The following is a 22,295-nucleotide window of genomic DNA, read 5'->3' on the forward strand; positions in this document are numbered from 1 at the left end:
AGTCAATGTTCAGTTTTCTCTAATTCTTTTTAAGAAGTGTTTTACTATTTTGAGTTTTCAAATGTCTATTAAAAAACATATCCACTACATATAATTTGTTTGACATCTCTTAAGTCTCTTTATCTCTTGGTTCTTCTTTCACTCTTGATTGTTTTTCTTGCCATTAATTTGTTAAATAAATCAGTCATTTGTCCTAAAGAATTTCTCACATTCTGAATTTTGCTGATTGATTGAATGTGGGGATTTTTTGTTTCTTTGTTTCTTTGTTTGTTTTAATGCTGCTCTCTCCTTTGTGTGTCTTGCAAACTGATAAGTAGATTTTAAGGTTTGATCAGGTTAAGGTTCAATATTTTGGCATGGGTAATTTACAGATGTAAGTTATGCTTAATGATTCCTATTATACGTATCAGTAAGTAGGTCTTTTCTGATTTCTGTGTGTGGGGTGTGTGTGTGTGTGTTTGTGTGTGTGTGTGTGCATGTGCATGCACACATGTGTATTCCTAAGGTTAAAAGGTGTTGACAATGTGACCTATCCATTTTAAAGCTTTCCAAAACTTCAATCTTATTACTATTTCTAATGTTCACATTTTCTGTCTTTTCTGGGATGGGATTACGCTCTTAAAAATGACTGTAATTTCCTTTGATCTAATCACCTTTATAGTGGCTTTGCTGCTTTTCTTCATTGCAACCTCTGGCTCCAGGGTTCAAGCAATTCTCCTGCATCAGCCTCCCGAGTAGCTGGGATTACAGGTGGGCCACCACACCTGGCTAATTTTTGTGTTTTGAATAGAGATGGGATTTTACTATGTTGGCCAGGCTATTCTCAAACTGCTGACCTCAGGTGATCCACCCGCCGGGGCCTCCCAAAGTGTTAGGATTACACGTATTAGCCACATGTCCAGGTGGCTTTGCTGCTTTTGGTTTTTGAAAGAAATTCCAGGCTCTTTTTATAGGATATTATTTCCTCCCAAACCTGGAATCAACCATCTGTCTAAGCTGTCTGGTTTCCTTTTTACTACAGAAAGGCATTTAGAGACCATAATCTGTATGCTTGGGGCTACTCAGTAATATTGGGATAGTCATCGTTTCTAGAATTTCAGTGGACAGATGTAGAAAATACTGTGTTAAGATAAGAATCATGAGTTCATTTTGATCACTTCTATTCAAATGTTGAATTATAAGATTTTTACTTAACTTCATTGACTTTATATTTCTTTTAGCTATCTTCTCTAATGACATAAAAAGTATTCAGTTGCTTCATCAAAAAATATGTGGATAATAATTCAAAAATAACAAATCAATATTGTAAAAATATTGAAACATACAAATTTTAATATTGTGGGCATATCTCATTGTCATAAGATATATTTCACAAAACTGTACAAATTACTAAAATTCAAAGTATCCTAAAATAATTCTTTGTACCAATAAGCTACTGACTTATACACAGATTCTTCTGTTTCATTTTTCTTTGGAGTTTAAGGGTTTTTTCCCCCCACATTATGAGATTAATAGAAAACTTTTGCCTGTTTGTCTGGGCAGAGTGGTGCCTCATGCCTGAAATCCCAGCACTCTGGGAGTCTGAGGAAGGTGGATCACTTGAGGTTAGGAGTTCGAGACAGCTTGGCCAATATGATGAAACCTTGTCTCTACTAAAAATACAAAAATTAACTGTGTATGGTAGCATGCACCTGGAATCCCAACTACTTGGGAAGGTGAAGCAGGAGAATCGGTTGAACCTGGGGAGGCAGAGGCTGCAGTGAGCCCAGATCACACCACTGCACTCCAGCCTGGGTGACACAGCAAGACTCCATCTCAAAACAAAACAAAACAAAACAAAACAAAACAAAACAAAAACTTTTGCTTGTTTCCAAATTTGAAAATAAATAATCAACACTGTTTCTTCTAGTTTCTTCCTTTCTCTCTTCCTCCTCTAGGTAACCACTATTATTAGTTTTAATTTTACCTTTCTGGGCATTTTTTAAGTTTAAAGGTGTCTTACTATACATACTGCTCTGCCTCTTTGTGGAAGTCTATTTGGTTGTCCATCACATAGATTTAACCATGATTTTGTCTTACTTGCCCCATATTAATTAATATGGATTCTTTTCTAACTATTGTAAGAATGTTATGATAAACTATCTTTACTTAAGTCTTTAAATGTCCTCTCATTATTTTTGTAGTATAAATTCTCAGGAGTACAATTTATAATTTGAGCATGAATATTTTAAGCTTGGTCCCATATGTGACAAGTTTCTTTGCCCAGATTTGGCATTAAAGAGCATTTTCTACCACACCATTTGAAGTCCCAATTGGTCTGCACTGACAATCTCACATGAATATGAAAGTCATTATGGTGTTGTCCATTTCTGTAACATTTCTTTCTTCAGTGAATTTCATCAAGTTAACAGGTAATGAAATTTTGTATGAAATTTCAAATTATTCAAATCAATACGATAATGCAAAACCTTTAAAATATAAACTCATAAAATGTCTGCATCATGCCTTGGCATTTTCAGAATTATGTGAAAGTTATATTTCTGATTTCCTCATTCTTTTCATTCTCCAAGCACAAAGTATTTATGGGAGAGAGGTCATGATGTTCATATCCGCTTCCTTCCCACTTTGAAATCTTACTCAGATCTGACTTTTCCAGTTCACATCTATTAGTTCTCATAATTCCTTCCCAACAAACTTTACCCATCTTGTATCAGTTCCCTCAGGACTTTCACAAATGAGAAGAAGTTGATATGATAAATTGATAAGAAACATAAAATCAGTCAACTGTGTCATGTGGCTTGATGAAAGTTAATGTGATAGTGTCATAGTTATAAAAGCAGATATCTACATTGTGTTTGGTTACACCGCATTTGGAGTACGTATTAAGGAAATAACTATTGAGTACTAATTAGATACTACGTACTACACTGCAGTCCTAAGATTACAGTAATAAATTACACAGATTTGTGTCCCACTCTGATAAAGCAACTTAAGGGTGATACAGATAAATATCTAACAGCAAAATGTGCATGGTTTTATTTTGGGTACCAAGCATTAAGAAGGTCATTGGCTAACACTGAAAAACATATGCAAAGAAGTGATCAGGGTAATGAGGGCAATTCATCTGATTCTTCTAAGAAAAATGTAAGAGAATGGGATATTTAGCCCAGGAAGTGTAGCGGAAATAGGATAGTCCTTTGAAGCTATAAATTCTTGTAACATTCTTGAACTGGAAAATTATGCCACAGAATGGAAGTTAATCAATGGCTACTATTATTTTTCTAGCAGTATACTTTTTTCCAAGCATATATAAGAAGACATACGGGTATTCCTCACATTGCACGATACCCTACTAACTGAAAGTATTGCGTATCAGAACATGTGGGGATTGGGTAAAGTAAGAACTAGGTTCCTGCTCCCCGCCCCCGAAACACACAGATTTGTGTTAACGTGATCTGTGCTAAGTAAAGATTGGCTGTACTCCAATTCAAGTGAGTTTGCGGTTTTATAGTCTCAGCTCATATCCTCTTCCTCGGAGAGGTTTTAGAGCTTCCAGTGGCACTTCAGAGCATTTGTGAGACCTTAGAGTTTCTTAGAGCAAAATTTGAAAACTAAAATGAGAACTTGAGGAGGAAAAATACCTGTCTGTTTTTACTACTATTGTTTGCCCAGCCCTTAGCAAGAAACTCAGGAAATAATTAGATTAAAGCTTTATACCAATCGGTGAAATGAACAAATACATGAGCCAACCCTTCTTCCGGTTAGATGTCTAGGTTTCAGCCGGTTAACGTCTCCTATGCTAACTCCCTCATAATGCGTGTCACATTCAGCAATAATTATTTCTGAATGTTGTGGTTTACTATTTGCCTCTATTCTCTCATGTGTAAATTCCACATGAGCAGTGATTGTGCTTAATTTGATCTTTACTTTATCCAAAATGCCTATAAATAGGTGATCACTGCATGTTGTTGGTTGGATGAATTGAACACGAGCAAGCAAGGAAAGAAGGAAGAAAGGAAGAGACAATGAGAAGGAAAGAGTAAGGAAGGAAGTGAGGAAGAAATGAATTAATTACTCTGCATACCTGGCGATTGTCTCTAACTTTCAGATTTTATAAATCTATAGCTGTAGTAACAGGTGCAAAAATGTTACTGGGTGCAACTATTGACTTTGACATCTACCACCACTGCTAGTACTGCCTGTTAACATTTACTGAGATTAGTTTGCCCTGTGCCCTATGTTAAACTCTTTACAAGCTTCATCTTATTTAATCTTTAAAAGTCCTCAATGAAATAATAACTTTTTATGATCCCTATTTAATGGTTCAGAAAGCACCTGGGTAATGTGCTTCCAATACACTGGTAACCGCCTCCATGTTTTGACAACTCTGTAGAAGCTCACAATTCCCTAAAAGAAAAAAAAAAGTGGCTTCTTTTTGAATCTGAGATTTCAGATACTGTTTTAGATTGGAAGGGTGGTTTCGAAGATGTATATTCCTCATTTTCAAAATCATATCATATAATCCATCCTGTCTTTGTATAAACAGACCACTCCTACATATTCCTCTAATAAGAATGCACAGAAAATGGCCCTTGCTAAAAATTATACAGCCACAGAGACATTCAGTATCTCCTTTTCATCCTGGAGTGGGTTGAGAAAGCAAGTAGTGCAAGATATTTTCTTTTTTTCAACCTTTCTTGCCCAAAGGGATGAGTCAAATTCAGTGAAATACGACAAAGTGTTTTGAGATCTGAGAAGCAAATTATACAAATTCAAAGCATTTCATACAAGTTAAAGGTGGTTTTATGTCCTATACCCTTTAAAAGAGTACCAGTGTTCCCCTTTTATAGGTTTGTACTTTGAAACAGTAGAGAAATTAAAAAGTGATAATTTAATCTTTTCTGCTTTGGAGGACACTTGCAAAGATTTGGGGAATAATAATAGGATGCTTTCCAATCTGAACTCTTAAGTTATGTACCCCCTGTGGATTTCCTAAAATAAGACTAAGGCTACTGAAAAGAATATTGCTTTCTAAATGAAGCCAATACTCCTTGACAACACTTCGTTAACAAAATCCACAACTTAGGGCACCTACTGAGCAGAGAGCGCAATGTATTGACAATTTGAGGGGTTACTAAAAATCTGTATACTTGCATCAGTTATCTTTGCCAGGGCTAACTGCATTTAAAATAAATATCTATATTTTGCTGATACTCTCCAAGAGGGAAAGTAATAAATAGCCCCATCTTTGGTTCTTCTATTTCTGCTGCATTAGTCTTGGAGTTTAGTATTACTGCAATCATTCTTTCATTTATAGTAAAGGCAGTTCTGAAATCTTTGGGGACTCTTTTTTGAATTTTCTCTTAAGATGTGGGGGAACCAATTGTAGCATCTGTGTTCTGGTACAAAGTGTGTTTCACGTAAGTGTAAACTATGTCTCATCTCCAAAGTAACTCAAGAGTCTATTGAATATAAGAGCCTTCACCATCACAGCAATCACATTTAAGGAGATTAGAAGAAAGCAAAAGACTTGCAACCACAAAGACTAACTGCTCAGTGCTTGCTTTCCTCTTTTCTTTTAACCCCTTTGTGTTACATTATTGAACAGGCCTCTTGGCTTCAAATGATTCATCCTTATCACTGGTGTGCCCATCAGTTGCCACACGCCTGCTTCTTGCAGCCCAAATCCCAAATGCACAGGCTCCACAGACATACAATAGCCCAAAGAGTCTATCTTAGATTTAAATAAGCTTCTTGCCTTTTGGTAACTGCCTCCATGATTTTCAAATTCCACAGATACTCAAAATTCCCTAAATAAGGGCAATTTTTCACATTGTTTTCCTTGATGTTTTTCTGGACCCTAAACCTTTTAGAGGCTCCAATGTAAAGTTGTCTCCCCTCTCCCCAGGGAAATGAAAAGCAAATGTGTATGAAGTATTGTATACAATTTCCAGGATATAGTCATGGATATTTTTAATCCCATTTCTGTTTATCTTACTAGGAGTTTGCTCAAAAAAGGTGAAATGGAATTTAGCATGTCTGTGGAATTTTTATTAAGAAGACACCTTCTGCCCCCTCATTTGTGAGGATAATGTATACTCCTTTCTAAAACAGATCCTGAAATGTTTGAGGGGTAACACAATATGTGTTTGTTTATGTATGTGTATGTGTGTGTGGTTTGTTTTTATTCTTGTTTTCTCTTTCACCAAATCTGACATAGGTCAGACATCATTTCTAGCCACTACTGGTAGCATGTGTGACCTCCAAGTTCATAGAATCAGAGAATGAAATTATGGTGGCAAAATCAGAGAGAAAATCATTCACCCCCCAGGCCATGAATATTGATGTGAATTTTGCTCATAACCCATTGGCCAGAACTAGTCAGATGTTCCCAACTAACTTGTAAGAGGATCTAGACAATTAAAGGATGACTAAATATTTGGTGATTACTGGTACGTTCTCTTTTTCTAACTCTCCTCTCCCTTTTTTTAGAAGGATACTGTAAGAAATTCATTGATACTCACTGTAGCAAAGTATCTCTGACACAGTGATTGATGTATGAAAGATCAATCACCCTCTCTCTCTCTCTCTCTCTCCTTCTTGATCTGTCTCTCTCTCTCTCTGTCTCTCTCTCAGAGAGACCAAGGCCATACTAACATTCAGAGTTTAGGTAGGGAGTTTGTTTTTCTTCAAAATAATAAAATCCAAATATAATATTTTCCTGATTAAGAAGATACACTCAAGAGAATGCTTTGATTGCTTTGATTTCTTAGAATGTTCACCACAGCGAGTTAAAGTATTTGAGTTAGTCATATAGACTCCCCCCTACTTTGCCTGGATTTTAAAATAAAATAATACATTGAGAAATAAACCCTTTCTCTCTCTCTCTCTCTCTCTCTCTCTCTCTCACACACACACACACACACACACACACACACACAATGCTGAGGTAATAATGTGGGCTAACAAAGCCAGTAGAAATTTACTCTTCATTGACAGGAAATGTTTAGAAAGACATTATAATAGTTTTGAAATTTGACATAGATTGATGGCTGATAGGGTTGACCTTACATTTATACTATTTATCTGATACTTCAAGCCCTCTGGCTTCTCATAGAGGGATAGATGATAGCCTGCATCTTTGAGCCATGTTCCAGGAGGAATCATTGAGACTCTATCATCTGTAAGACACATCTATGCTGAGTAGAAGTATGTCAGGTCCTCTGAGAATCTTTGACCACTGTGGTTAGGAGAAAAGAAAGGAAGAAATTATAGAAGCTTCATGATTGATTGTTACTCTTTTTATCTTATCCTTTTTAGTATCATATTCAATATGCTTGTTGTTTTTCATGAGTACCTGGTAGTAAATACACCTTAATTTAATTTTATTGTACAAGTATGCTTAAGGTAACTGGAATAGGTCATCAATTAATAAAGTCAATTCATGAAAACACTGTGACACTTTCTGAAGTCTACACGTCAATGCCAATCAATTATTAACTGTCTTCTGATTTCACAGTATTTTCCTCTTGACTGAATCACGTAACAACTTGTATATCCTTTATTTATTTATTCCCTTAACAAATATTTACAAAGCCCCTACTGTGTGCCTACAATTTCCTCAAGCAGGGAAAAAAGTGTTAAAGAGATTAGTTGTCTATTTTCCCTGAGGGAATGAGGAAAAGGAGTGTGGAAACAGGATGTAAGAAGTCTCAGAATACAATTTACAGTGAGTTTCAGTGACAAAATAAATAGAATTCCAGAATTGTACAATTCATAACTCTATAACTCTGAGGCTGGAAGTCTAGGTATTATATTTCAAGGACTACCCTGTCTCTAGGGCTCCGGATTCAATTTCGATCTGCCAATGAGATGCACTTGCATGAAATGTGGAAGAGAGAGAGAGAGAGAGAGAGAGAGAGAGAGAGAGAGAGAAGAGGGCACCATCTTTCTCCAGCAGTGGAGGCTGATGTGTTGGTCTCTGCAGATATGACAATGAGCACAGCAGACTCCACGTCCTTTGATCCTTTGACAGGTGTCATATTTGGGACTGAGGGGCATTGTGATTTCCTTAGTGGCTGGAAATACCTAGATTGTTTTTTCTGCTCTGAAACCTATTGATACAGTGATTATTTCCTTTGCAAAATGATTCTTAATTTTTACGCTAAGATTTATTGTGGAATCTATGTATCTTGAAAAACATCAGTTCCATGGGTTTTTAATTTGTGTTGTGAAGCAAGGATCTTCTGGTCAAATGACTTTGGACAAACCTGCATTATATATCTGAGATTCCCATAAACATTATTGATAAATTTGTTCAACACACTAGTTGTGAAAGAGTCTAAATGGTCCAGCAACAAAATAAACCCATTTACTACTGTTTTAAGAAAACATCATTTCCCACACTAGCTTAATCAAGACTACCTTTTTGGGGCACCTGCAAAATTATCCTTCAAGGACTACATTGTGACAACTGGTGTACTGTAGCATTTCTAAAATAAGCAAATACCTGTAACAAATTATGCTTTATTTTATGAAAGAAAACCACATGGACTTTTCCAACATACACATACTGGAAAAAGGAATTTCTTTCTATTGTGATTACTGGGTATGTAATATCAGAAGAGTATTTCTGTCAATGGATATTTAAGTTTTCAATAAGTGTTATAAAAATGGTAGAAGATCTCTATCTGGGAACATTGTGACTTTTTAAAAAAATAATAAGCTCAGTGACAATTTGTCTGTTACATAGGTACCTGATATGATTAATTAGAGCTGTGTACTGGCCTACTGGCCTGGGGATGCCATAAAAATACATAATACATTAGGAGGCTTAAACAACAGACATTTATTTTCTCACCGTTCTAAAGTCTGAAGAGTCCAAGATCAAAGTCTATCAGGGTTCAGTTTCTGGTGAGGGCTCTCTTGTCAGCTTGCAGGTGGGACACTTTGTCCTCACATGGTCTTTCCTCTGATCACATAGGGAAAGGGATGGGAGAAGAGAGATAGAGAAAGATCTATTTCTTCTTATGAGGCCACCAATCGTATAGGATTAGGGTCTCACCTTTATGACCTAATTTATCTTAATTCATGCCTAATGACCTTAATTCCAAATACAGTCACATTGGGGGTTAGAGCTTTAACATATGAATTTAGAAAGGACATCATTCAGTCCACAGCAAATTAATATTTAGCAGATACTAGCTGTAGAGCCATACAAATTGTTTCCAGCCAATAGTGGTTTAAACTTCTCATTGCCCATGTTATATCCTTCATTAAATATTTTTACTATTATCATTCATTATAATTGAGACAATGAAATTATTGTGCTTCCTTTCTTGTGGTAGAACTAGACAGGAATACAAGAACTTAAAGTTATTACTAGACATTTTCTAGTGGCTTACCAAACTTGTGCAATTAAACTAGTATAGGGAGATTGGCCTAAATTTTTAGAAAGTAGAGAATTCTCTTTGCTTCAGTCCCATGTTTGTAAAGCTAGCCTAAAGTGAGCCTTTCACATATTCATGCCATCAATACTCTTTACTGAGCTCTTTCTATGTGGCAACCAGTAGGCTCCAGTCATGCAATGGTAGGTAACACAGACCAAGAGCCTTCTCTTAGCAGGCTTCCTGTCTAAAGGAGGAGAGAGATCTGACCAAATTACCACACAGACATGCCCTTAACACTATAATGAATATTATGGAAAAAATAGAGCCCTACCATTGTTTCAAGAAAAAGTTATAGTAAAGGGAGGCGAATGCTGCCAACAGGCCACATAAGCTGGGAGTAACCTAAGAGGAATCAGCGGGAATCTGAAGAGAGATGTTCTAAGGGTGGCATGGGTGTGAGGCCAAGTTACAGTAGGGTAAGATGTGAATGAAACGTGACCAAATAGGACCAGTAAATTGATGCCCCCCTCCATTTTTTAAGAGTTTGGCCATTGAGTGGGAAAATTTAAAATTAGAATCTTTTCTGGAAATTCCATCATATTATACCAGAGGTTCTACAGGCAGGTGGAGTTTCCGTGGGAAGGCAGCCCCACATCTTTCATAAAACCAGTCAAGAAAAGGTGCCCAAACATCCCTTGTAATGCTCAAGAAACTGAGCTAATAAAGCACCTCTCAACATCTCTAGAATCCATACAAATGAATCTCCTTACATCTGAGAATTTGTCTGGTTGAGGTAAACTTTTAAATATTAAACAAAGGAGAAGAAGAAAATGAAGAAAAACAAACACTACGATTTTTCCATAGAGCAGTAGAGCTACTCCTCTTCACCTAAATAAAATCTTTAAGAAATGCAAAGCTTTTTTTAATCCGTATTTGACCAATTTAACAATCAGTCGTTTCTGATGTGATGCTTTAGAAATATTTGAGACTCCTTTCTCTCTAAGCAGTGGCATCTAGTACACCTCATTCTATTCTTAACACTTTTGTCACTAAGCACATTGCCAGTTTATTACGTGGGTAGTAAAATAGGAGATTATGATAATGTTACATGACTCAAATTTGTCTGTTCTCTTCAGATCTTGCACCTGTATTATAAAGAATGTGTTTTTTTTCTTTGCCAGCTGAATCCCCAAGTTTTGATGCCACAGATGGGCGATACACCTGGTACCAGGCATCTAGAAAGTGCACGATGGAGACGTCATCAAATAATAAATATCAGCCACCATTTCTTCAGGTGCCTGCTGTCAAGAGTACCTACTTCCCACCTTCCTCTTCATTTTCAGTACTTCTAGTCCCCTTCAAGCTGGAGAACCAGCTAAGTGATGATGTTATGACCATGTCTAAGAGAGAAGCCAATAGACTTAGTAAGCAAGTAGAGGTGAGAATCTCCCCAAGTAAAGTATATGATGCAAAACTCCTCCATTAAAAAACTCCAGCATTACTGTTTGCTTGTCTATTGGAGGTCAAGTGAGTTCACAATTTTGGAAGTTGCTGAAGACATGATTCCCAGATAAGAGAATTAGAAATACGTTGGTACAATTTCAGTGACCTCCAGTATTTCTAAAACTCCCAGTTTTCTTATCACCATCTTTTTGCAGCAACAAATTATTTTTTCTTCAAAATATAGGGCCAAACCACTAGTTTATCTTAAGAATAAATTATACATCTTACTTCAGTCTCAAAAGAATCCTATTCTGTATTTCGTGTATCACAATGAGTTCAGCTATTAATCCAGTTAACATGATTTCTGTACTAAACTTTGATGCCACCCAAATTTGTCCACCTCCATTATTGTTCCCTCAGTCAGCATACTCATATCTCTGCCTCAAATAGCTATCACCACCTGGAACCCTTTATTCCCCTCTTACTCACCTGTTCCTCCTCCCCACAACATCTGGAGTGAGTGATCTTCACAAAGAACAAACGTTGTTTTGCTTAAATCCTTCAATGTGTCCTTCACACCTTGCAGGATAAAGCCTAAACTTTTCACAGCAAAAGAAGGCCCTTTAGGATAAGCCCTTACCTACCTTTCCAGTCTCATCTCTCCCCAGCTCTCTTTCGACTGTCTTAACTCAAACCTTAGAAAGCTACTCAGGATTCCTGGGTGAGCTCGTCACTCTTATCTCTGGGTCTTTGCAGACTGAAATGCTCGGAACTTCCCCCCCTGCCCAGTTAATGCTTATTCTTTCTTTGACTTATAAGTCACCTCTTTCTGGGATCATCTCTTACAAACACTTTGACAAAATAGGTTGGAGGACTCTCTTATATACTTCTACAGCTACCTATACTTAATTGTAGCATAACATGTTTCACAGGTGGTAGTTTTTTTCTGATTTCTTATCTTCTTTATTAGATGCAATGTTCTTGGAGCTCATATGTCTTGTTGACTTTGATATTCCTTCTACCAAGCAAAGTGTTTTAGTAAATAGCAGATAGTTTATATATGTGCGTGTGTGTGCATATACATATACATACTATATATAGACACATATATACAGCATATATAGTTTATATTTATATGAATATTATATAAATATTTTATATGTCTATATTATATAGTTTATATATACACATATATAATATATACATATGTGTATAACTATATATAGCTTATATATGTGTATATATGATTATATGTAACATATGAATTATATGTAAATAATATACCTAAAAGAAGCGCTATAGTTTGTAGATGGGTTGTCTCCATCAAATCTCATGTTGAAATTTGATCCCAGTGTTGGAGGTGGGGCCCAATGGGAGGTGTTTGGATCACGGGTGAGTTCCTCATGAAGAGATTAATGCTGTTCCTATAGGGTGGGTGAGCTCTTACTCTGTTAGTTCCCATGAGAGCTGATTGTTAAAAAGAGCCTGGCACCTCCCTCCCTTCTTTCTTGCTCCCTCTTTGGCCATGTAGTCTCTGCACCTGCCAACTCCCCTTCACCTTCTGCCATGAGTGGAAGCAAACTGAGACCCTCACCAGAAGCGGAGCGGAATGCCAGTGCCATGTTTCTTTTTCAGCCTGAAGAATTGTGAGTCAAATTTTCTTGGTAAACTACCAAGCCTCAGGTATTGCCTTATAGTAACAATAAATGGGCTATGACAATAAGTGAATAAAATTATTAGAAAAAGGGTTTATTTTGCCTCTAATAATATTTCTGCATACATCATTTTACCCAATATCATATTAAAGATAATAAAACTTACGTGTTCAAAATGTGCATTAAAATAAATACTTCTCTTTACCTTCTATATCTAAATATTCAACTCTTAAGTGAGAAGGACAAAGTTTGTTTCATTTCTACTTTTACAGCATCTTAAACAATGGTAATTTCTTTCGATGATGATGATAGTTGTGGCAGTGGAGGTGGTGATGAAGACAGTTGTGTGCTAATGATCAAACATTAAGTTTAGTATTTTCAGAGAACTGAATTGCACTTCCTTTATTTTATAAGCCCTGGATGACTTAGAGGTGTTCATCATATCTGCAGACCAACCCCTGTGCAGCTATGGGTTCCTTTATTTTATATGCCTGTGCTCGGAAAGACAAAACATCCCCAATGTGACTTTGACTCAAGCCTTTTTGTTTTTTCTTTTAAAATTTACTGTTTTTCCTAGAGATAGTATACAAAGAGCTCTTTCCTCCAAGAATACATCCTGATTAGGATGTTTTCGAATTATAGGAACAAACTACATTCTGCTTTCTAACACCTCCTGAACATTTTACAATTTACATTAATTAGAGAAACTAGGTGGTGTTCTAACAGGTACATTAATCTGACTCTTCCTTGGAGTGAATCAAGTAATTAAGATTAAGGCTATTGTCAAAATAGGGAAGGAAGTCTTTCCCATGCTGAATTACATCTCTGTTTGTGATTAACCTTCTTCCCAACAGGTTTTTCTAAAACAAAGAAAATGGGTCTCTGAATAAGAGTGTTTTTCTATCCTCTACTGATTTGGAGCCTCTGTTGACACAAGTATTATACAGTGTTATCTGTTGTTCAGAGTTGGAGAGAAAAAAGTGACAATCCTATTAACAAGAAAGGGTAACTCAAAGCTTCTTCTATTGGGAAGTTCATATTAAGCAATTCCAGGCATGCAATCATTTTTAAATTAATTCACAAAGGCAGCCCAAGTGTATTATACTTGCTATTATAGTCTTTCTGTGTCTATTACTGAATACACGTGACCACCACCTTTTGCTTCTTCATTTTACCCGGAAGGAAATTCAGTGCAACTTTAATGTCAACTAAAACTTTAAAATGTCCCCTGAATTTTAAACACCAGTTGTTGAAAACTAGAACAATCGTCTACACTTTAACCAATGCCATATCAGAGGCAGATGGACACACTGGTTAAGATTTCAGGCTTTGGAGTAGATGGTTGGATTACACTACAAGCTCTGTTATTAACCATGGAATGTTGATTAATCTCTTAGGGTGTTTAGTTCCTCTTCTAGGAAAAGTGACAATAATAAATACTACTTACTTGATAGGGCCCTTGCAGGAAATGAGATGATGAACATGAAATAATGTTGTATGTTTTGAGATTAAAAAATGAGTTAATGAACACAGTTGTCTCACATGGAGTAACTACTCAATTTTGATATTATCATTGTTATTTGATAACATTCGTTTCCTTTATGTGTGTGCAGAGTGGTCTGGCTCACTAAATAGACCAAATCCTATGATTAGAAACAGTGTATCATTTCTAAAATCTTTAAAGAAGTTTCATGCCACCCTTCTGGAAATTAGTATCCACTGTTACACTTCCGCACATCAATAAATCCTGGACTGAGTGACATGTGAAGAAAGGAAGTCCTTAAGCGCCACCTGGTGGTATATTCTTGATTTTGCTTCTATCTCGGCTACCAATACTTTCACAAATCCCATAGGATCATGCAGAATGAAGTCTTGGCCTATTAAGTTAATTAAGCACTACTCGGCACCATGGTGTGTATGACCCAATCCAAGAATTTTCATGATCCAAAAATGAGACTAAATTTGGAGTAACGTCTCTCCTTTAACTGTGAATTGAGTCACGGCCAAACTCTTATTAGAATGATTTTCGATTATGTGATTTCTGGGTTAGGTACTCCAAAATTAACTTACAAATTGAATGTTCACAAAAATCTAAAACACTTATCCACCGTCCATTAAAATTTAAATACAATTTTTGCATTAATGCCAGCCAACACTCTCTCTGCCAAACTATGGATTTGACTTTCTCGCCAACATTTGTCCCAAACCAAAGCACAGCAGGGTGTGAGGCCATTAATAATGTTATTTTCTCCATCTACTTTTTTTTCCCCACAGCTTTCAAGATTCTGCATAGGCAATAGTTCTTTCCTAGTACTGCAAGCCAGCTGTGACATAGTAACAAGATGCAACCAAGTGGATCGATAATAATAATAATCCAGCTACCACGTTGGCAGGAGCCATAAGTTTCATTGACTTTAGTGGGTAATTTGTGCACTGTGGGCAATGTGGCCACATACATTTAGGACTAGCAGGGAAAAGATGGCTGTATATCAATTAATGCAGGTGGTGGCAGCCAATTAGTGGAATTAGAATAACCTAGTTCAGAGATTCGTATTTCCAAACTCTCAAATGTTTTACAAGCACTGCCTTTGGATGTGCTGTCCTTTGAATAGGAATTTCTCACCATAAATAGATAGCTCTCCTGTGGTCCAATTAAGTCAACTCCTTAACCTGTATTTTTTAAAATAAGTGGGTTGATTTTAATTATAGCCTTTTAGCACCTACATAGGAACCCGGTTTGTTACCTTACTTAGAAAATTTATGAGTGTGTAAGAATGTGGTTTCACTAAGGTAAGTCTCATTTGGAAACTGTCCAGAGAAACTGATTATATCAACTAGCATTATGGCTCATAATCTCTCCCATCCATTCCTTCTCTCCATTCCCAAGGCTACTACCTTGGTTTAGACTCTCATTATTTCTCTGAGCTAGCTTAAGCATCCCTTAACTAGTCTCCCAGTCTCAAATATCTATCTACTAAAATCTCTCACATGCTGTGGCCAGGACAAACTTCTTGAAACAAACTTCTCGTGTTGTCACTTCCCCACTCAAACTTTTTATATACGCAAACATAAATGTATATGTACATACATGTGCACTTACTTGTGTTCCTGTTTTTTCAATATTTGAAATATTTCATTTCAAATATTTTTATTTGTATGAATTGACCTTTTATCATCAATACTTTTTTACTATTGATAAGGTATAAATATGCAAACACATATATACGTAAATGCATAATATTAAAAAAGTTAAATCCTTGTTCTGATATTCAAGGTCTACCATTGCTTGGTCCTATCTATCTTTCCAGCTTGGCTATTACCACAGTATTCCCTTCATACTCTCAAATTCTCTTAATCATTGTTTCCAGATGGATACATATTAATAGACAACATTTAGGCTTTGAAACAAGCAGACCTGGATTTAAACATTTCACCAACTATCACAATGAACTATTTTAAGAAAACCATTCACTGTCTTTGAACTTTTGTCTCCTCATTAGTAAATAAGAGTAACAATACATTTTTTTGTAGGGTTGTTTTGAAGACTGAATGAAGTAATGTACTTAGAAGAGGCTCATAGTATTCATGCTAGTTATTTCTCTCACCCCTTTTATACCTAGTAGTATTTTATCTATACATCTTTAAGGATGTGTGACATTTTCTATGCGGTAGTAAAGTTTGCATAAACTATATGTTTCACAAATTCCAGGACAGAAATGGGGAAAAAATTGGCACACTTATTGCCACCTGTCCCTTTCCACCTTTCCATGCTCATAGCAGGAATCTTTCCACAAAGCTTAGTGAATCATCAAGCGCTCTGACCCACCGATTCTTCTTCCTTTTTTTTTTTTTTTTTCTTTTGAGACAGGGTCTCACTCTGATTGCTCAGGCTAAAGTGCAGTGGCCCTATTTTGACTCGCTGCATCCTGCACCTCCCTGGACTCAGACGGTTCTCCCACCTCAGCCTCCTGAATAGCTGGGTGCACAGGTGCACACCACCATGCCTGGCTAATTTTTGTATTTTTAGTAGATACAGGTTTTTGTAATGTTGCCCAGGCTGGTTTTGAACTCCTGGACTCAAACAATCGTTTGCCTCAGCCTCCCAAAGTGCTGGCATGACAGGCGTGAGCCATCATGCCAGCCAAACACTTTTAGTAAGCTCAGGATTCTTTAATTCTTTTCTTCTTAAAAAACAAAATGGGGAAATGTAGACACAAACTGGATATCACTACTTGATATCAGAATCAGAGATTAACCAGTGCATATCCATCTTTGCAGTCAAAGGCACCTTCAAGGACACCTACCACACTTTGCTGATGCTTTGAGGCACATATGTTCCTAGATGCTCCAAGCACTACAGTAAAGGATTTAAACAGCAGTGAAGTACATAAATCGGTAAAATTGAAATAGAGATGTTTGTTGATAAGGGAAGGGAGACAACTGAGAAAAAAATCACCTCAGATAGATAAGTTATTTACCAGATCAGAAAATGTCCCTCTACACATAAAGATGTCCTTGTTTTCAAATCTTACATTGATCCTTGAGACTGTGATCTGTTCTGTGACCACTGAAAGCACCAGCATTATTACAAGCAATCAGAGGGTTTGAGTCTGGATGGTGCCAAAAGATTCTCCATATGGTCTCAGGAAAACATTCAGAACAGAGGCCCAGTCTCCCAACTGGTAGCCTAAAAGTGTACACGTTATTAATAATACTGCCACCCTCTGAAAATAAACCCACTGTATTAATGGGAAATGGAGGCTCTTTAATAGACGCAACAGAGAGAAGCCAACTAATGAAATGCTAATAGCCTCTTTGGTGACTGGTCTGGGCTTTGGCAAAGGAAGTGGTTCTCGAATATGAGCTCACATTTAATCATCTTGTGCTTATTAAAAAATGCAAGATTCCAAGACAATATCCCCAGGAATCCATATGTATTTTTATATTTATATGAATGTGTATGCATATATGTACATACACACAGATATATGTTTGTGTTTGTTACATACACACAGATATATGTTTGTGTTTGTTACATACGCGCACACACACACACACACACACATCTATACCTGCCATGAATTGAATGTGTTCCCCAAAAAGCATGTGTTGGAAATTTAATACCCAATGCAACAGTGTTTTGGAAATGGGTCTAACAAGAGGTGTTTTGGTCAGAAGAGCTCCATACTTACAAATAGAATAATACTATTTATGAAAGACCTGAGCCTGCGTGTCCTATCTCTTGCTCTCTCATGCATGTGCATTTTTGTCCTTGCATCATGGGAAGCAGCAAGAAGACTGTCACCAGATGCAGGATCTTTGACACTGGACTTCCCAGCCTCCAGAACCTTAAGACCTATGTATCTGTTCTTTATAAATTACTCCATCTCAGGTATTCTGTTATGTAACCCCAAACAGATTAAGACAAATAAATGGTACTGGGAAATGGGACTGTTGCTATAACAAATATCAGAAGATGTGAGAAGGGCTTTGGAACAGAGTAAAGAGTAGAGACTGGAAGAATTTGGAGAGGCAGGCTATGAAAGCCTAGCTTGCTATACAGGGAGTACTAAGGGTGCATCTTCTGAGGGCTCAGAAGAAGACAAGAGCTGTAAGAAGAACCTAAATCTTCTTACAGATTACTTAAGTGGTCATGATCAGAATACTGGGAGAAATACAGAAAGTAAAGATCATTTTGATGACATCTCAGGTGGAAATAACAAACAAAGTATTGGAAACTAAAGTAGAGGCCATCCTTGTTATTCAGTCACCCAAAAACTTGGCAGAATAGTGTCTATGTCCTAGGACTTCATGAAGGTAGAGTTTAAGAGCTATGAGCTAGGATATCTGGCAGAAGTAATATTTAAGCATCAAAGTGTTCAAGATGCTGTATGACTTCTATTACCTGCTTACAGTAAAATAAGAGAAGGAGAGAATAATATAATGATGGAATTTATCATTAAAAGGGAAGCAGGATAGAAAGATTTAGAAAAATCTCAGTCTGGCCATGTAAAGAATTAAAACATGTGTTCAGCAGAGAATATCAAGTGTGTGGCCGAGTGACTCTTTGCTAATAAGATTAATATGGGTAGAAGAGAGCCAGGTTCTATTGAGTAAGCAACAGAAGAACAACCTTAAAGGCATTTCACAGACCTTCAAGGTAAGATAGAATTTTAAAGGCAAAGTTTTCAGAGAGGTGGCTACAGGACTTCAGGATTCACTGCCCCTTTGCTTTAGGACTCTGCTTCCTGAATGCAGTGTCTCTTGGCCATCCTAGTCTTGGCTCAAGTGGACCCAAGTGAGGCTTGATCCACCAAAGGCACAAACTGTAAATCATGGCAGCACCATCATGGTACTAATTCTGCAGGTGCACAGCAGGCAGGAGCTCTGGGACCATGGCAACCTCTACTTAGATTTCAAAGTATGTTACAGATAGACTAGAGACCATGGCAAAGACTTGCTACAGAAGCAGACCCACTGCAGAATGTCCTGACTAGGGAAATGCCTAGTGGAGTCGTAAGAGTGGAGTAGCCCCCAAGACCTCAGAGCTACTGAACCATCAATATGCAGCTCTTGTCTGGGAAAGCCACGGGTATGAGACTGCAACCCATGAGAGCTGCTAGGTGAACTAAGCCTGCTAAAGTCATAGGGATGGGCTGCCTGATGCCTTGGAGGTCCAGTCCTTGTTCCAGTGTGCTGAGAAAGCAAGACACGAAATCAAAAAAGGTTATTCTCCAGCTTTAAGATTTACTGCTTTTCCCCTATTGGATTTTGGACTTACTTGGGACTAGTTACTCCTGTTTTCTTGTCTATTTGCCCGTTTTGAATGAGAATGTCTATTCTATGCCTGTTACAAAACTTTAATTTGGAAGTAGATAACTTGCTTTGGTTTCACAGGCTCATAGCTGGAGGGCATTTGCCTCAAAATGAATCATGCCTTGACTTTCACCCCCATTCTATTCAGAGGAGACTCTCGACCTTGGCCTTTTGAGTTGGTGCTGGAACAAACCAAAACTTTGAGGGTATTGGAATAAAAGTAATGTATTTTGCTTGTGAGAAGGACATGGATTTGGGGGACCAAGATTGGAATGCTATGGTTTGAATGTGGTTCCCGAAAGCATATATTGGAGATTTAATATCCAATGGGGCCTAGTGGGAGGTGTTTGTGAAGTGGGCTACATCTTCATGAATTGATTAATAATGCTAGTTATAAAAGAGTTTGGGGCTGTGAGTTCAGTCTCTTGATCTTTTGAGCATGTACTCTTTTGCCTTTCTACCAAAAGAAAGGTGATGATCAAGAAGGTCCTCACCAGAAGTGAGTCAGTTGATTTTGGACTCCCAAGCATCTAGAACTATAAGAAACAAACATCCGTTCTTTGCAGAAACAAAAAACCGAAAACCACATGTTCTCACTTATAAGTGGGAGCTAAACACTGGGTACACGTGAACATGAAGATGGTAACAACATAAACTGGAGACTACTAGATTGGGAAGGGACAGAGTGGGACAAGGGTTAAAAAACTACCTATTGGATGCCATGATCACTACCTGAGTGACAGGATCAGTCACACAAACAGCAGCATCATGCAATATACCCATGTAACTAACCTGCATATGTACCTCTTGAATCTAAAATAAAGGTCAAAATATGTTTTAAAAAGGAAAGAAATGTCTATTTTATATAAATCACCTTGTCTTGGGTATTCTGTTTCAGCAGTCCCAAAAAGACTAAGGCAACACTCAAAAGCAAAAGTTGGTGGTGATCTGAGCTTCATTACCAACTTTTCAGCCTTCCTTTGTGAAATAGTGGCAAAAATTAGTTTGATTATTGGAAAATATGATAGGCCTAATTGATGTATTAAAAGTAACATGATGAAGTAGAGAACATTTTCCCAAGGTGATTTACCCTCTATTTACACATATAAGTAAGTATGTGGGTGACAGCCATATCATGCCTCTGAATACATCCCTTGTCTCATCAAAAAAGGTGACCAAAGTATATAAAAGGTCATATAGTATTGATTATACATGGCATCACAAAAAGAAGAAATCAGAGGACATTACCGTTATAATATTAAATAAGAATTTTCCAGTGGAGAAGATGTGTCATCTACTCAGAAGGAGTTAAAAGGAAAGTTCATTATCTAAGACAAGACAACATGGGAAAATGAATTGTTTGGTCGCAAATTATGTTTGATTTATTTATAGAAATGTTTCATTCAAAGCCTCTGTGAAACATCTTTCTGTTTGTTGTAAAGACATCAACTAAGCAAGTCAATATAATTTGGGAATTGAAGAATAGTATGGTCTAGAGAAGAGTTTTTCTATTGTGGCACTATTGTCATTCTAGCTTAGTATTCCTTTGTTATAGGAGGCTGTCCTGTACACTCCAGGATGTTTAGAGCATCCATACTCTACATACCATATGGCAGTAACATCCCCAACCCATGCTCCAGTAGTGACGACTAAAGATGTCTCCAGATTGATCCTTGGGGGCTAAATTACTCAGTTTGAGAAGCACTGGTGAAGGCACATAGACTCCGAAGTCATAGGTATATAGGTGGCAGAGAAGTAAGAAAGAAGATTAAACATACAAAGAATTATAGGATACAAAACTATCTACAGGGTATGCTTGGCAGGGGTAGGGGAGACAGAAGCTAAAGAAGTTTAGTCAAAGAGGTAGGAGAGAAACCAAGAAAACATACTCTTTCTAAAAGTGAGAATCTTTCACAAAGGAGATAATGTAACTCAAGGATAGAAAAGCATCCATTAGGTCTGAGAAATAAAAGACTATTAGTGACTCAATGGAACTGGTTTGAGGAGGTTGGTCCGGCATAAATGAATAAGCAAAAAAGGAAGAGAACGTTGATTAATTTTTAAATAATGTAGGACGTAAATGAAGCAGAAAGAGAATTAGCTAGGTAGGTAATTGGAGAAGAAAGCTTTTATTTATTTTGATGTATGTATTTTTAGTGATAAGAGAAATAAGACATAGATTAAAATAAAAGAAATGTTTAGAAGAAAAGAAGCTGAAAAACTTGAATTTTGAGACAGAGTAATGACACTAACTTTATTGTTTTAAATCTTATTATATAAAATGACTGTAACCAGAGGAGAAGCGTGATGTCTAGGTTACGGTGCTGGTTTTACTATGAACTGACAGCATGACAGGTGTCCTTATATAAGAGACTCCATTTTTGCAAGCATGAAAAATGAAGCATTTAGAAAATGAAGGAACATTAAGAAGTTAAGGTCAAAAGAAAATGTCAAATCTGTGAAAGAAAAGGACAGTGCCTAGAGACAGCAGGAGTGGATGCTAGGGGCAAGGTGTAATATTAAACCAAAACTCAATCAGCCAATTACTGCCTGATGTAGTCACCCCTTAATAGATTGTTTTAAAAGACATTTGGATCTTTTTTTACCTGAGAGCTATAACCTATGCAATAACTACACCTTCTTTTGGGAAGCTAAATGAGATTAAAAACAACACAGAGAAATGTATGAAATGCTGCTGTCTTCTACAACAATGATCAATTTTAGACAGCTTCGCCTCGTCCATGAATTATCAGTCTTCCACCTTCAAACATAATTTGGAAGCATGTTATTTTATGAAAAGAAGGAACGACAATTACTCCTCAAGGAACGACAATTACTCCTCAAATTATGCTTATTTTTATAGTTCGGATAGCTATATCCCTCCAAAATATTAGAGAAGCTGGTAATCACGTAGGTCCTTTGACTTGCTTTTCTTTCCCTTATAATGAAGAAGTTTGATAACACGGTATCTGGAGTCCTTTTAGTGTTGAAA

The sequence above is a fragment of the Theropithecus gelada genome, chromosome 2, assembly GCF_003255815.1.
Source record: "Theropithecus gelada isolate Dixy chromosome 2, Tgel_1.0, whole genome shotgun sequence".
In the NCBI taxonomy this organism is placed as follows: domain Eukaryota; kingdom Metazoa; phylum Chordata; class Mammalia; order Primates; family Cercopithecidae; genus Theropithecus; species Theropithecus gelada.